Source organism: Panthera uncia, assembly GCF_023721935.1.
Source record: "Panthera uncia isolate 11264 chromosome A1 unlocalized genomic scaffold, Puncia_PCG_1.0 HiC_scaffold_17, whole genome shotgun sequence".
Taxonomy (NCBI): domain Eukaryota; kingdom Metazoa; phylum Chordata; class Mammalia; order Carnivora; family Felidae; genus Panthera; species Panthera uncia.
In genome coordinates this window covers 120,614,077-120,626,911 of record NW_026057577.1, presented here as the reverse complement: position 1 = coordinate 120,626,911, position 12,835 = coordinate 120,614,077, and the positions used below count along the sequence as shown (strand labels likewise).

Below are 12,835 nucleotides of genomic sequence, written 5' to 3'. Positions count from 1 at the left end.
CAAATATCAAACATAAGAGAGAGCCTACTTTAAAAGTCTCCTAGGTATTTTCAATGGTGTCTGAGTTATCTGTAGGCAGCTCTGACTTCGTTGTATAGAGTTTGATATAGGTGTCCACCATTAAATCCAGGTCATGTTTTATGTCAAAATTTATGTTAAGCAAAGCCAAGATACTTGATATTTGATCTGTCAAAATGTTCCTCAGGTACGCTTTGAGATGCTTTTGCCCATTTTCATAGCATTCATTCTCAACCTTCATCACAGGAAGAATATATAGGACTTTCGGCAATGCATAAACATTAGGAAAAAACTTGATGTCTTGCAGATGCAGGGCTCCATAAATGGTGGATGGAAGCTCCATATCTTTCCCTCTGTTTCCACCTGATTCTCCAACAAAGCAGCTCAGCTGAGAGTGTGTCGGGGTTGGGTAAGTCACTCCTGTATATGCCAGCATGGTGCCCCTCCGATGTATTAAATTTGAGCTGTCCCATGACAGAGGGTACCAGAGATAAGCATTTAAGAGCTCTGAAGTGCTGTTCTGAGAATGTACCTTTCAGTTCCTGAATAATGCGTTCCACTGTTGGGACATTTAGAGTTTCTTATAGTAAGGTAGAGTTACTTTATAGTAACTCTCTCAGAGGTTAGCTGCGATTCCACATTACCTTGCTGGGCTCTGCGGAACTTCCCAGGGAGTTTCAGCTGAATATCAAGTTTAGTTGCCAAATTTGTGGCTTCAGCAGACCAAAATTCATGATCAACTTCAATATTTTCCATCACTTCATTTAGTGAATACAGCACTGCAACCAAGCTACCGGCGGCAAAGAAGACATTGGAGGTTTGCCCTCGAGATTTTTCCCAAAGGCTCTTGTAAAAGATAGAACATTTTTAAGAACAACAATGGTAACAATGAAATCAAAATCTGTTACTGTGCTACAGAGTACAAATGCTCAACCAGCTAAACAGTTATTCCATCTAATGTTTGTATCACTATACCGTCTAAACTATACCATAAAACAAGTGCTTATAGGAGGTCTTTTAAAATTTCAAAACCATTATGCCTGCCAGTCCACTAAGAATGGCAAATTTCCCTCATTTCTTTACCTTTTTCCTCACTGCTCTGAAAGAGGACAGAAATGAGACTGTCAAGCTCTAAAAGCAGTTGTAGAGTTCGATGGAAGGAAGAAAGGACTTCCTCAATTGTTCCTAATACAACAGATACTCCCACAACAGGCACGGATTTTGCCAACCATGTATTTAAGGGACAGGCAGAGCAAAGTGTGTAGACAGCTTGGGGATATTTCTCTAAAGTCCAGAAGCAACAACTTCTATTTTGGAAGAAAATCCATTGGACACGGCGTTAAGCCTGGCCATGACAACATTCCACGTTCAGTCCCCACTTCTCAATTACCGCGGTGTGAAATTTCACAGCCAAACTTTCTGGATCAGCTTCCTGAGGCACGAAGGCCATAGAGTCCTCTCTCAGGTTATGAGACTCCTCAACCAAGCTCACCAACACAGGCAAGTGTTCTTCCTCTGCTATGTCCACTACATCATCAGTGATGATGGAAAGAAGTGGGAGTCTCTCATTTCCCTGAGGGTTTCCTCCCGAACACAGCTCTCACAGACCTCTAGCATCTGCCTCTGCTGTGTTTTCGAGCGGAACAATGCGTTAACTGCTGTTGTCTCAAAGAGCTTTCTTGAACCTCTTCTCCGGAATTTACACCGCATGCCAGCAGTGCTTGAAAGTTACCAGAAGTAAAGAGACCCTCTGGGGGCTCATCAGTTTCATGTCTGTCCAGAGGTATGTCTTGTTTTCCTACAAGAATCAAGATTTCACATAAAGATTTGAAGTACTCTTTGTTTTCTTTCTCTTCAAGGGTTAAAGGTAAAATGTCTTCATCCTGGTCTTTACCCCCTTCTTCTGCACTGGGGTTCTGAGCATTGCTGTTGTTTATTTTTTTATGTTTTTGTTCCTGTTCGGAAGTTTCATCCATTTTTTTCTGTATCAGAGTCTCAGGACCCAATTGAGTCTTCACTCAATTCTTTCATTCATTTTCTCTGTCTACTATGATAGACACAAATGACTATCAAATGACTGGTCAAATGACTGGTAAGATCAAATATTGTTGATATCGCATTATCTCAAAGAACTGTCCTGTAAGGCCTCTCCCAATGACTTCACAAGTATCTGCCTCAATTAATTTTGACAAATAAAATAACCCAATCATTCTTGAGTTTGCCGATGCCTCTGCAAAATGCACAGTTCTACAGATCATAGAGGTCTCAAAGTGTTTGGCACGTAATCAGTAATGTCTATTTAGTGAATCGGGTGTTTTATCTTCTAAGTCTGCTCTCCTGCAATTCTCCACCCACTTCTGGCATCTGGAAGCATCCCGCGGGAACCTGGAGAAAGCCAGGTCTCACTGAGCGCTCTCCCTCGTGCAGTGGGGACAGTGCAGAAGTTTGGCCTCAGGGGAGAGGCCAGGCTGGCTGGCTCAGCAAGGGGGCAGGGGGCGGGGGGGGGGGGGGGCGCGGGCGAGAACTAAACTGTACTTTTAATTATAGTGTAAGAACTTCTGTAGCGTGAAATTAAGTTATGAAAAGCAAAATGTAAGATACAATTCCCTTTTAGGATATTCTATCACTTAGGAGTAGTTTTAGCTGCAAGTAACAGAAAACCCGACTGGTGGGCTTAAGCCACAGGGACATTACTTAACAAAAAGACCAGAGAAAAGCCATCCCAACATTGAATCAGTGGCTCAATGATGTCATCAGGATGCAGGCTCCTTCAAATTTTCTGCTCCACCATCCTTAGTATGTATTTAATATTTTTCCTCAAGGTCTAAGATAAGTATCACAGCACCCTGTTTTCAACAACAATAGGATTTTCCTAGTGTATTACCTAAAGATTATTTCCCAGAACAGGTTCATATGCTCATCCAAACAAGTCACTGGCAAGGAGCAACAAGACTATCATAAGTGCTTTTACACCAAACGTGATTTGTACCTGGAGCTGGGTACACTGGCATAGAAGTAAGCAAGCAATAGAGTCCGTTCCATGTGTGACACCTCTGAAGCCAAGCACGTAATGGAGATCCTACCAGGTAAGTAAATGGTGATATTCTGAGTCTTGCACACTAGAGTCAAAGCTGAAGAGAAAATATGCTTATTGGCTTTGGCACTGGATCATCCCCCACTGAATTACCTCTAAGTCCACAGGTCCTCTCCTGAATGGACAGACACCGCCTCTAATGTCAATAGTAAGAAACAAGTGCCACTGTCTACTATCCCCAGCTGGGATCCGGCAAGGACGAGAGGGGAAACAAAGAGACAAGGAGTGGAGAGCATCTTCATGTCTGCAGATGGAAACTAAAAAAAAACTATGAAACCTTAGGTCTAAAAGTTTTGCCAAGAAACCCAGATAACATTTTCTTCTACTAACCCTGCTGGGAAAACTATAGGAGCTTTGAATAAGGGTCAGAACACTGCTTCAACTCCAAGATGAAGGAGCTTAGGAACAATGACTACCCTCATCACCATAAATCATCTTTGTGACATTACGTCTCTTTTAAAATAGGAAGTAAGGGGTCAAATTTGTGGGTTAAATGATGACCCCTACTAATTATACATGTACTGCAAAATAATTCAAAAACTGCTTTAGGGACACCTGCATGGCTCACTCTGTTTAGCATCCAACTCTTGGTTTTGGCTCAGGTCATGATCTCACGGTTCATGAGTTTGAGCCCTGCATCAAGCTCTGGGCTGACAGCTTGGAGCCTGCTTGGGATTCTCTCTCTCCCTCTCTCTCTGATCCTCTCTTGTGTGCTCTTTCTTTCTCTCTCTCAAAAATAAATAAATAAACTTTAAAAAACTACTTTAGAGCATAAGCCTGGCAATTTAGCTTATTAAGAAAGAACTTTCCAGATTTGCAATCAGAATGTACTAAAGAGGGAAAAAAACAAAATATGAAATTAAAGCCATAATCAGCTTAAGTGGAAACAATAGTATCTGTTCATGATTGCCATTCCCATCATCAGCTGAATTAGCAAAAGTCCTGGACTGCATGACTCCAAGCTTCAAATGACTTAGGACTGATACTCAGCAGTGCCTTGTAGTGGAAGGAGACAGCTCATTCACTGAGGTGGCCAGCAGTGAGCCTTTAGGAAAGCTGCTTAAACTTTATGGGTCTTGGTTTCCTTATCTATAAAATTATAAAAAATAAAGTCTGTGCTACAGGGATGGAATGGAAACAAGGCAAATTAAACAAAGGATGCTCATTTATTATCATACTGATATATCAAGTTACGTTCTTTTTAGAAACATCTTAAATATATGGGTCACTAAATAAAACAAATACATGGGAGGGGTGTCTGGGTGGCTCAGTGGTTAAGTGTCTGACTTCAGCTCAGATCATGACCTCACGGCTCGTGGGTTTGAGCCCATGTCAGTCTCTGTGCTGACAGCTCGGAGCCTGGAGGCTGCTTCAAATTCTGTGTGTGTTGTCTCTCTCTGCCCCTCCCCCACTCAAAATTAAATAAAACATTAAAAATTAAAAAAAAAACAACCAAATATATGGGGAATGAAAGGCCCAGAGAAGGATCTTCGTTTGACACACTGTTGTGCCAATTTATTTTTTCCAATGTAGTGGTTTTAATCCAGACTATCACAGGATTCCATAGGAGCTGTTAGCTACAAATTATAGATATTTCATATATTTCAAGAAACTGAAAAGTGAAAATGACATGAAATCCCAATGCAAGTCTAAAGCCAAATGTGGTTAGAAAATTTTTGACATTAAGCCTGCTTTTCAAAATAAATCTCTGAAATTTAAAAAAATGCTTAGGAATTTATACATTAAACCATTTGGCATTTCATTTTCTTGTCCTTTTAATATAATATCAACCAGGATATAATCGATACATGGTAGGAAAAAATGAACAAATATCTCTTCCCATCTTCTATGTCACTGTTACTTTCTAACTTTGTCTTTATCTCAATTTTTGTCTCTGTTAACATGCAACCACACACACACACACACACACACACACACACACACACACACATATCTGGGCTAAGGAGCCAGGCACTGATTTAGAGAGGGAAGGCCAGGGGAGTGCCTGGCTGGCTCAGTCGGTAAAATGTGTGACTTTTGATCTAGGGGTTGTAGGTTTGAGCCCCACACTGGGTGTAGAGATTACTTAAAAAAAAGAGAGAGAGAAGGAAGGCTGGGATCCAGATCAACACTAACAGAGGTGAGCTCCAAAGCAATCCATCGACAATTACCTCTCTACCGTTAAAGCCTCGTCATGTGTACATGTATGTGTGTGTCAGCAATATGCTCTCATTTTCCTACTTTCCTCCTTACGTGTTACCCCAAGTGTTCATTTTAGTCTGCAAGAGACAGGCAGGTAGGGAGGGAAGATAATTTCCAATATAATTACCCACTTCTAGTGCCACCATAGCTGAACACTGTGGCTGGTTTATGGCTCTGGTTGGTAATTTACATATCACTTTCCTCCTCTCAAAGCTGATACGTGTTTTCTAAGCAACTATTTCACTTCTTATTATCTGCAACTGATCCTTAACAGATACTTTCAGAATCAAATTTTTATTTTCCTCTATTTTTAATGATAAACCACCTATGGTTCTACTTTTTTGACTTTTTTTTTCAACTTTCTGCTTTTTTCCTGATAAAAGGCATGAATTCCTTAATAAAATTCATTTTCTCATTCCAAAAATGTTTTAAATGTTTATTTATTTTTGAGAAGGAGAGAGACAGAGCACGACTGGGGGAGGGGCAGAGAGACAAGAAAACACTGAATCTGAAGCAGACTCCAGGCTCTGAGCCGTCAGCACAGAGCCCAACGCGGGACTCGAACTCACAAACTATGAGATCATGACCCGAGCCGAAGTCAGACGCTTAACCAACTGAGCCACCCAGACGCCCCTCTCATTCTCATTCTTAAACATTATGTGTACATTCACATTCTTAAATATTATGTGGGGCTACCTCTTCCCTGTTGACTCCAAATTAGATTTTTTTATGAGGCATGTCCCCATTAGATATGCACCCTTGAGAATAGATGGGTGCCCAAGTCTGCAATGCATACAAGAAAAATAATTAGAGAGAAAGTTATTATATACTTTTTCTTAGGATCCTAGGACTTTATATTAGGAAGGCAATAGGTTCATCTACTTTGTAGAACACTTACACTTTCCTTTCCTCCTGTCACACACACCCAAATCTATAACACATTAGAGTAAATGGGGAAGATCAAAAGACATGTTTAGAGTATTGAAGACAATGTAAATCATCCACAAAAGACAACTGATCCTGAATTATAGATGGTTCTATTGTTCTAAATAGTCATACCCTCCAAGTGATGTTTTTCTGATGAGATGAAATGTAAAGAGGAGAAAATGCATTTCTTCCCCCCACCCTCCCTCCCTCCCTCTCTCTCTCTTTTCTTCATTTAGAAAAAGAAGGAAGCCACGTAGTACTCCATTGTGTATATAAACCACAATTTTTTTATCCATTCATCAGTTGATGGACATTTAGGCTCTTTCCATAATTTGGCTATTGTTGAGAGTGCTGCTATAAACATTGGGGTACAAGTGCCCCTATGCATCAGCACTCCTGTATCCCTTGGGTAAATTCCTAGCAGTGCTATTGCTGGGTCATAGGGTAGGTGGATCCTGAGAAACTTAACAGAAACCCATGGGGGAGGGGAAGGAAAAAAAAGGGGGGGGTTAGAGTGGAAGAGAGCCAAAGCATAAGAGACTCTTAAAAACTGAGAACAAACTGAGGGTTGATGGGGGGTGGGAGGGAGGGAAAAGTGGGTGATGGGTATTGAGGAGGGCACCTTTTGGGATGAGCACTGGGTGTTGTATGGAAACCAATTTGACAATAAACTTCATATATTGAAAAAAAAAAAAGAAAAAGAAAAAGAAGGAAGCAAAGAAGTTTGTCAACAGACTGAATTTCTTCAGGAGATTCTTTTTAAAGGTAATGAGACTGTTTCAGATGCTCCCGAAAGGACAAAATGGGAGAACCTTTGGCTCACACCCACTTTCCCCAGCCACTGCCTTTGATTCTATGAGAAGAGACTTTTCAACCCTACAACCTGCATCAAGCACCTATTCTGTGCCAGACCCTGAGCTAGGGCTTGGGAAGAATAATACACAGTCATGTGTCTAATAATTTCCCAGTTTGGAAGGAGAAACAAACACATGGAATAATAATTAAAATACCACGTGCTGAGAAGCATACTAGATAGAGGTACAGGCAAAGTATTCAGGGCTCATAGAAAGTTCTTTCAGCTGAAGTCAGGGAAGGCTTCCCAGAGGCAGTGGCACATTACAGAGAATAAAGAATGAAATCTGTACCAACAAGTCCTAGTTCTCCCTCCTAGTTTCCCCAGAATAATTCTGCAGAAAGCAGCCCAACAGCATATTTCTTTAGGATGAATCATGTTGCTGGGCAACTACCACCCCTAACAGCATTTCTAAGAAAAGCAATTAACTAGCAATTTTCCTTTATTATTTCGCACACCCACATAATTAAATATTCTTAACGTACTCATTTCATAGTGCTTTATGCAGAATGATAACACTATCTACTGTATACTAATGACAATATAATTAGGCACCAGTTTCACATGCTTTGATGTATTCTTTCAAAAAATTATCCTAAAATACAAGTTTAATGTGAGGTTAAGAGTGCACTAAGTCTTTTCTAAGACACCACTGCTTGTCTTTATTTCACACAGGGAAATATCTTGAAGTCTTGCTTAGATTACTCTGGTTTTCAAGGAAAACTTAAAGGTCTATATGAATATATTTAAAATGTCACTGGTTCCTCAAAATCACTCCCAAGATTTCTGTCAGTTTTCTCATTTTGCTTTCAAATATGATTACTGTCATTGTGATGTATTTATTATACCATATAAACATGCACACATATATAAACATATACACATGCCTACCTATGTATAAAACTTTGCATGTGTTATATTTTATATATACAAGCATATACATATGTGGTTATATATATGACACACATATATGTAAATTAAAAGCCCCTTAAGCTTGCCTCAAATCTCATCTCTATGTCTTACAAATATCAAAAGTTATTCTTCCTCAATCCCTTTCATGAAGTCTTTGTGGGTCAAGCTAAAAACGTTAACTCTAGATATGGTTTCCTTAGAGTTACGTACTATGAGACACATCCTGACTCTTCCATTGTACCCCATATGTATGATTTTAAATTCACTTTTCTCAAGTAAGGAGGAGTATATTTATTTCCTTTACCTTCACCATCATTTATGCAGTTTCAGGCTGTGTGGGAACCGAGTTCAGAGTTGCAGAGCAAGACTTTCAATAAAACAAACTGGCCCCCATTGATAATTATGCACATAGCTTGGCCCTTTCTATCCTAACCTCTCCTAGGAGAGTTTCCTTTGAAGGTTATAACCTCCTGGTGGACCAAAACCAATTCTTGGTATGCTCAATGTTTCAAGAGATGACTTAACATTTCCAGCAATAATATTTCAGTTATATTTAACATTCTTGTTTTCAATGCATTTTTGCCTCCTACTCATGCCCACAGAAGTTTACGTTATCAGGTAAAGGAATTTAAGATACAAACCCCTTAAAAGTCGGGAGATAAGCTTTAATAGCTATATTTAAAAGCTGTCTTACAATAACTTCCAAACCAGGGCACCCGGTGGCTCAGTCAGTTAAGCATTTGACTTCGGCTCAAGTCATGATCTAGAGGTTCGTGAGTTCGAGCCGCATGTCAGGCTCTGTGCTGAAAGCTGAGTTTGGAGCCTACTTCAGATTCTGTGTCTCCCTCTCTCTCTGCCCCTCTCCCACTCGTGCTCTGTCTCTCTCTCTCAAAAATAACTTAAAAAAAAAACATTAAAAAAAGTTCAAAAAAACCCAAAACTTCCAAACCATGAAATGGTTGACATGGTTAACTTTGGAGGAAAGCAAAACCAAGGGTTTGCCTCAGGTGAGTCAATCTTTGGTAGGACTCAGACCAAAGTCTCTCTGATTCCTCACTCATCAAAACACACTGCCTCTGTCCTCTTCCAATGTATACCTTGTGCACAAAATTACAACTTCTGTGCTGTGTCAAAGCTTATGTACTACTTTCTTCTACTTTGCAGACACTACAAGATCGTTTACTCCACCCTTTTCTTAAGCTGGCTTTGTGCTCAAAAATGCTGGCCAAGGTTGTGCCAAAAACTTTCTGTTGGGTTTTTTTTTATTTGTTTTGTGCACAATTATTATTAAGGTCAACGCATAACTATCAAGCAAGTCATTTATCTGTGCAGTGGCTTAACAAAAATTAGGCTATATCATTCTTTCAATACCTCATTAGTCAGTGCTGCTGATGCTCCTTTGTCATTAACCATAAGCCACCTGGGATTTTCCAGCTCTGCTGTGTATAGTTGGTTGCCTCGCAAGAATAGAGGCACATAAGCATAATTAAGGACCTATTTATTAATGTCATGCAGGAGTGTGGAGTGTACACTTTACAGAACATTTTGTCTTAAGCGAGGAGGTTGGTTTTTCCAAAAGCCTAATTCATATGCTTCCATGATTCTGAACACTAGCAATCTAGCATGAACACTGAGAGATAAGACAAACATCATTTCTAAGAGTACTTTCTCTGTTTCTGTCTCTAAACACTTAGTTGCTTTAAAAAAATAAAAAATTTTATTTTTTTAAGTTTTATTTCTTTATTTTGAGAGAGAGAGAGAGAGCATAAGCAGGGGAGGGGCAGAGAAAGGAAGAAGGAGAATCCCAAGCAGGCTCTGCACTGTCAGCACAGACCCTGATGTAGGGCTCGAACTCATGAACTGTGAGATCATGACCTGAGCCAAAGTCAAGAGTCCGACGCCCAACCAACTGAACCACCCAGGCACCCCTAAAAAAAAAAGAATGTAAAAGGAAGATTATCAAACGAGAAACATCTAGCACCAATCTGAAATCAGAATGGAAGCTTTGGTTTTGTTGAGAAGGATTTCCACATGACAGCTATTAACATTTTAGTGCTCCTCTCCTGCCATCCTTTATCACCAACCACTCCTCAGCTCCTTCACAATAGCCCTTATTTTCTTGCTCTTGTTGCCTCCTTTCCATTTAAGCCCTCGTTGCCAAGAGACACAGTAGAATGGACCATTCTCAAGGTTTACTCCTGTAGAACACTGAGGCTCCAAGAGACGGACAGAGACAGCTTTTTAAATCCAATCTGGGTGGCTTTGTTTTACGACTTTCAGGAGTGGGGAGAATTCACGGATTCATTTTTCTCAGTGGAATGTGTTTGTTCTAAATCTTTTCCTTAAAAGGTTGACATATCTGTAGCTCATCTATACTAGAATTTGGTTTGAGATGGTATTTATAGCATGAAATGATATTCTTAAGCTTAATAGAACAATTGTTCATAATGTTTTACAAAGATGATTATGACTTTCAAGAGTTCTCTCATGTGAGCCAGTTTGGGCTTCTAAATTTTCTTCCTGCCTCCAACTCCTCCCAGAATCATTCTTCTTAAAACACCTCTGATCTCATTCCTCGATGAAAAACTTTAATTGACTCACCATTATTTGTTGCACAAAATCCAAACATCTGAGCAGAGTTCCCAGGGGTCCTTTGAGCTATATTATAGTGCATTGCTTTTACAAAAATAAACTTTCCTTACTTCACACCACAAGGATTGATATGTGTGTGTGTGTGTGTGTGTGTGTGTGTGTGTGTATGTACACAGAGTCATATCACACAATACACACTCGATGGGGTATTGTCATTCATAATACAATACATTCCTGGAATCTATATGATTTATTTTTGCAAAGAACCCATGTTTAATTACATACTTCATTCTGAACCAAGAAACTTATATGAAATAAATTACATGCCGATAGTAATAGGTGAGAAAATAAAGCTAAAAATACATATCCTAAGGACTTCTGGATATAATAAAATCATCCTTCAGGTCAAATACGAAATATGATCAAATACTGTAATTGTAGATCACCTCAGGGACTGATGCAAATATAGCACATATGAGCACTCTAGTCCATAATATTTGTCTAAAATTAATATGCAGACTATAACAAACACTGAAATGCTTTAATTTATACATTGTTTATAATTGCTTAATTCATAATAATAATGTTTATCTAAGAATTTAGAAATATTCAGTTGAGTAATTTGGAGTGCTCCAGTCTCTCTAAGAAAGCTGTCCAAAGAAAACTTAGTGGGTGTCTTTTTCTTTTTACAGTAAATGTCCTTATTGTCGGTAGTATTCAAATTCATTCTAGTTCCTTTAGAAATATTTTTTACAGGCGCCTGGGTGGCTCAGTCAGTTAAGTGTCCAACTTCAGCTCAGGTCATGATCTTGCAGTTAGAGGGTTTGAGTCCCACTTCAGGCTCTGTGCTGACAGCTCAGAGCCTAGAGCCTGCTTCAGATTCTGTGTCTTCCTTTCTCTCTGTCCCTCCCCACTCATGCTCTGTCTCTCTCAAAAACAAACATTTAAAAAAATTTAAATAACAAATTCATTCTAGTTCCTTTAGAAATATTTTTGGACATGTCCATATATTTTCATAGTTGTTATGTTGTTTCCCTTGCTGAAAAGCATTTTTTTTCTTTAAAAAGGATGGTTCCAACATTTCCACATTTCAATGTGTCTTTCTTAGTTTAGTGGAAGCTGGAAGCAAATTGAATAACCACCACAAAAAAAATTTTTTTTAATGGGTTCCATTCGCCATTTTTTGATACTAGTCAGAGAGGAGTAATCTTTAAAGACTCATATATTTACATTTTTCTTTAGTATAGACAATTTAAAAAATTATTTTAAACCATCTCCTATCTCATTAACGGAAGCTCAAAGCATTATTTGTACCTTTAGTGGAACAAAAGAGCCATAGGCCTTTATGATTTCATTAAGTAAGAGTTAGGGAAAGATCAGAACCTTAGCGATGAAAGCTTACCACAATTCAGCTTTAATATCAGAGCCACTTGTTCAACTACCCTTTTTCCTTTACACCTTCGGGAACATCTGTTGCAGGGAGTATGGCCGGAGTCGCAAAAGATGAGTCTGCAGACAAAGTGCAGTTAAGTGAAGGTCCTCATACTCAAGTCCAAACGAGGGCCCGACTCCAGAATGAAGCTTCTTTTTATTAGGATAATTGCTAAAGACTATCTACATAAAGTCAGCTAAGCAAGTGTGTTAATCACTCTAATGGTTTAGCATTTCAAGGCTGAATTTCAAATTAATTGATTTCTAGAACACTAGGAAGGGCCAGGTGTGAAGGAGGAACGTTAATGGCTCTAAGGTGTTCCTTACCAGCTGCAGCCGCTTTCAGCTGTGTAAACATGTCCTAAGGCCTTGCACCCTCTCCAGCCCTTCCCTTTTGAAGCCTTTTCCTTTGATGCTTCTCTCCTGCATCTCCCACAAACACGAGTCAAAAGAACCCAAGGATGAGACAGTAAATTAGTATGACTTTTGAAAGCTGGCAGTATCTAGTGAAGCTGAACTTATGCATATCTTATAACCTAGCATTTCCATGCCTAGGAATATATCCGACTCAAACACATACATATCTGTTCAACAAAGACATGTCCTGTCATGTTCATAGCCAAACTATTCATAAAGGCCAGAGACAGAAATGCCCAAATTCCATCAACAGTAAAACTGATAAATAAATACTGCATTTTTACACATTATTCATAAATGAGAACGACTGGCACGTACATATAACCCAATGATTCTCACTAACGTAATATTGAATGAAATAAGTCCTATCCAAAAGACTACTTTTGGAT

The 12,835-nt window shown here is 39.3% G+C and overlaps 1 pseudogene; it reads right to left on the bottom strand.

Moving 5' to 3' along the window:
• Nucleotides 1–563: 563 nt before the first annotated feature.
• Nucleotides 564–12,387, bottom strand: LOC125935290 (52 kDa repressor of the inhibitor of the protein kinase-like; annotated as a pseudogene).
• Between the last annotated feature and the right edge of the window lie 448 nt (nt 12,388–12,835).